A 4,725-nucleotide genomic window follows, 5' to 3' on the forward strand; every position below is an offset into this window, starting at 1 on the left:
AAAAAAAAAAAAAAAAAAAAAAAAAAGCTGTGATTGATTTTCTTCATTTCTTAAGTAATTTCTATATATTCTAAACATTGGAAAACTGAGGACAGGTTAATATCCATGGTTGTGTTAAGAACTGGTTTTAAAGAATAAGAGTACATTGACTGACTAGAGTACAGTGGCATCCCTATTTCAGATGTTTAAAGCATTTAAGCCGATGGGGTGCTCTAATGCTAGAAAACCTGGCATCCACCAAGTGAGATACTGAGAGCACTGTCTGTGCACAGTACCCAGGAACCAGAGGATTGTTCCTTGCTTTCATTCTTTATATACTTTCCCCCCTTTGCTTTGTTTGTTTTGGAGACAGATGTCTTATCCTGTAATGTAAATTGGCTTCAAACTCAAGGCCCCTCCTGCCCAAGTCTCCCAAATGCTGAGATTACAGACATGAGACATCATCGCACCTGGCTCTTTACATTAAAGCAGCGGTACATATCTAATCTATCAGTTTGGGCATATTCACAGCAGTGTAAAGAAATCAAAGATCCGGCTGAGGTGACTCACCTCTGTCAACACTCAGAAGGCTGAGGGAGGGGAATTCCTGTGAAGATCAGCCCTGCCACAGAGTAGGACCCCCTCCTCTCCCACCATGTGTGTGTGTGTGTGTGTGTGTGTGTGTGTGTGTGTGTGTGTGAAAAGTTGTCAGAGGACAACTTTTCAGAGTCAGATCTTTCACCATGTGGCTTAGAAATACCAAACTCAGATGCTTAGGCTTCGGAGCAAGTGCCTTTCCCCACTAAGACATCGCCCCAGCCCTGAACAGATAGATGCTTTAGCAGCACCATCTCCTTGTTATCCCACTGTGAGTAGACCAAGATTCTGTACTCAGCATGCTCCCACTCGACTTTCTACCTTCCTACTCTACAATACTGGATACATCACCCTATCTTACAGATCTATGAGCATACCCTGTGATTATTTCCTTAGAATGAAGTCCAACAAAATTGCACACCTGGATCTATCTACTGGGATTCATCTCATCTTTTATGAGCTTTGATACCTACTGCTAGATTCCTCTAGGACTGTTGCCATGGTGACACTATTAATAGCACATCCGAGAACACCTGTTTCCCACGAGCCTTCCTGACTTCCGCCATTTCCGTTTTCCTGTCACCTACTCATTTCACATAAAATACCTGACTGAGGGCTACAGGGTTTTAAAGGCTGCTCTTACACTGAACTTGATGTTGAGAAGGCTGAACAGGCAGACAAGGAACTGTCTGATGACAGCTCAAAGGGTGGTAGAAGCTTCGGGAAGCTTTAGAAATGCTTGTAGGAACTATTTCAAGGTTGCTGTATAGACACCTAATTAATTGAGCGCCAGTGTCAGCTTTTGTCTTACTAAGATTCCTAACTTTGCTCTCCCTCCACCCCGCCACAACACACACCTCCATATTCTCTCGTTTCGTGAAGTCTCTCACAACGTAAAACCCAATTATTTTCTAACACACACTGGCAATGGGTCCTGACCCTTCTTAATGTCCTTCCCTGTAGGGTAAGGACGAAACACTTGCCATGAAACTTTACACGCTGCACTTGTTCGGGAAGTATGCTGTATTCCAGAAAGAACTTGGCAGTGCCTTCAGAAATCACACAAATACCCATCGAAGAAAGAGGACCATGCAGCCAGGTTATTTTTGAAGTTAGTTAGAAAGTATGGGTGTATCAAAAACATAGTGTTACAGCATGAAGAGGACAACAAGCCTTTGCAAGCATACTTTAATAAGCCCACTGCAGCAAACGGATGTGCTTGCTTGTTTGTTTCTTTGTTTGTTTTCTCTGTAGTCCTAGTCTTTGGTTTTATTATCTGGACTAGCCTTCAATTTAGGGTCTTCCCATTTCAGCTTCTTTTTTGGTTTTTTTCAAGACAGGATTTCTCTGTGTAGCCCTGGCTGTCCTAGAACTCACTCTGTAGACCAGGCTGACCTCGAACTCAGAAATCTGCCTGCCTCTGCCTCCCAAGTGCTGGGATTAAAGGCGTGCACCACCACTGCCCGGCTCTGTCTCAGCTTCTTGATCACTGGGGTTATAGGCCTGGGTATCATGCCTGGTTGCAGAAAGAATTTCCATGAAGTATTTATGTGACTCCTGAACCTCTGTATCTCAGCATTTCATTTATTTCTGAGGGAAACTATCAAAAACCCAACTGGGATTTTAGTTTTTAGTTCTTTTTTGGTTTGTTTTGCTTTTATCACAAGAAAGCAGCTCTATTTCATACAAGGTGTTAACTTGGACTAATCGTGTGTGTGTGTGTGTGTGTGTGTGTGTGTGTGTGTGTGTGTGTTTCCAGGAACATCTGGCAATTTGGGGAAAATAGTTTTGATTGTTAGAACTGGAGGCATGCTGCTCACTACTGGTATGTTAAGGGGGATATGCTAAGTACCCACCAATGAACAGGACAGATTTGACAGTGACACAGTGGAGAAAAACCCTGCTTAGCACCATTTGTTAGGTCATTTGGTTATTAATTATCTACACAGCATGCTTTCTCACATGTAAGTTGCATGCTAACGTGTTGCCTGTGTGATGATGCCTATTGGGATGCAAACTCAAGGGGAAATGTGCTTGTCTGCTAAGACATCCAGTGTGAAAGGCCGTGAGCATGGCCCCATCAGAAAGCCATGGACACCTCCAGTGACGGCTCCTTCAGACTGACTCCTCTCCTCTGGTCCACATTCTTCTTCCATTCTTACATTGAAGACATGCAGAAGGCAGTTTGCTTTTCTGAGAAGGACTTGGGAAAAAAGCATATTTTGGAAGTGACAGATAGCAGCAGCATTACATAATACTTTATGTATTCAAATAGCACATCTTGAGTCTGAGAAAGCTGGCATAAATGAATTGGAGAAAGCTAAATATAAATTTTAAAGCATGTTTGCATGTGTAAGTGTTTTTTTTTGTTTGTTTGTTTAAATCACAAGCAATACACATCTAGTAAAGGATTTCAGAATGGGAACATTAGAGGGCTTTTTTTTTTCTTCTAGAGTCTTCCAGGTAACCAGGATGTTTTAATTTATCTTTCTTACCTTCCTCATGAAAGAAAGGGGCAAACTAAATGATTAGCAAATGCCTTTCCAATTGTAAAGTTTGATGATCCTCAATCAGAATGTTGAATCAGTTGTTGTTAAAAGGTAGCAGCCATGGGTTGAACATGTAATTAAGTTAGTGGGGTGTTCGTCTGGCATGCGCAAAGCCCCAGGTTCAGTCCCCAGCACGGCATGGCACAGCATAAACCGCATATGGGGACACACACCTTATACTCAACAGAAAGTGGAGACAGGAGGATCAGGTCCTTCTCAGCTACATGGAAAGTTTGAGGCTACCCTGGGCTGTGTAAAGCCCCATCTTCAACCAAAACGAGTAACCATGTCTTACTTTCTGGCAAGAGAAAATTCTACCCTGGAATGGCCCCACCTTGAAACTTACAGCCTAGGCCCAACTGTCCAGAGCAGATGTCGGAGTGAACTCGGACGTAAACATTGCTGTGTGCTCTAGCGTTTGAGGGTGGCTCATCATATGACAAGTACGCTGGGAGCGGTTATCTCTGAGGACGTTCACTCCTTAACAGCATTTCTCTTATAGTAGTAGCTCTCAACTGTGGGTCGAAACCCCGAGTTGAAAGACCTTTTCATGGGGGTCACCTATGACCATAGGAAAGCACAGACATTTATATTACAATTTGTAACAGTAGCAGAATTACAGTTATAAAGTAGCAATGAAAATAATTGTATGTTTGGGGGTCACCACAACATGAAGAACTGTATTAAAGGGTTGTGACATTAGGAAGGTTGAGAACTGCTGGATTATAAGGTGCATATGGAAAGTTGCCAGAGACTTGCAAGATTCATAAATGTTCCACTTACAGCCATTGATGGGTTAAACCCAGAATGCAGATTTAAGGTTCGAAGATTAAAGTTTTACTTACAAAACACAATTTTTAGGAATTGCCTTTCTTACCAGCAGATGTCAGTGCAGCCTAATAGACTAAGATTTCTGTCAGTTTAGCTCCCTTCCAGTAAACTCAGCAAAACTTTACATCAGCAGTGTTAAAAACCACTGTCCCCGATTTTCCCTAAGAAGGCCTTCTGCAGTGAGGTGTTAGAGAGATTCAGTTAAGGAGAGTGAGTTGGCTCAGGAAAGGCGCTTGTCACTAAGCCCGATGACCCGAGTTCAAACCTGAAATCCACATACTGGAAGAAGGAGACCAACTACCTAAAGTTGTTCATTGACCCATACTTGTATGCTATGACATGTTCACAGCCCACCCAATAATTAATTAATTAATTAACTACATTAAATTAATTAATTAACTAATATGTCATTAAGTTATGCAAATCCTGGCCTAGGCTGATCATATTAAATAAACCATAGCACCCACTAACACAATTTATGTAGCAATGAGGTTTTTCAGTTAAATCAAAGGCGTGATTTAAACACAGGATTGCCCTGTGCAGTAAGTCATCAGAATAACTCACTATTTTAAAACTTCCCCACCCCAAATAGTAGGGACAAAAATTCATTTATCTCTGGCAAGTATAACTCTTGTATAATAGTAATAATAATAACACAAAAGCAAATAATAAAATAATAATTTAACACATAATAAGACAAAAACCAGGTGCTACTGCTTTTTAGTATGCAGTCTTTTGCTTTTAGCCAAAGTTTTATTTTTCAAAATAA

Source organism: Mastomys coucha, unplaced genomic scaffold (genome assembly GCF_008632895.1).
Source record: "Mastomys coucha isolate ucsf_1 unplaced genomic scaffold, UCSF_Mcou_1 pScaffold16, whole genome shotgun sequence".
Lineage (NCBI taxonomy): Eukaryota > Metazoa > Chordata > Mammalia > Rodentia > Muridae > Mastomys > Mastomys coucha.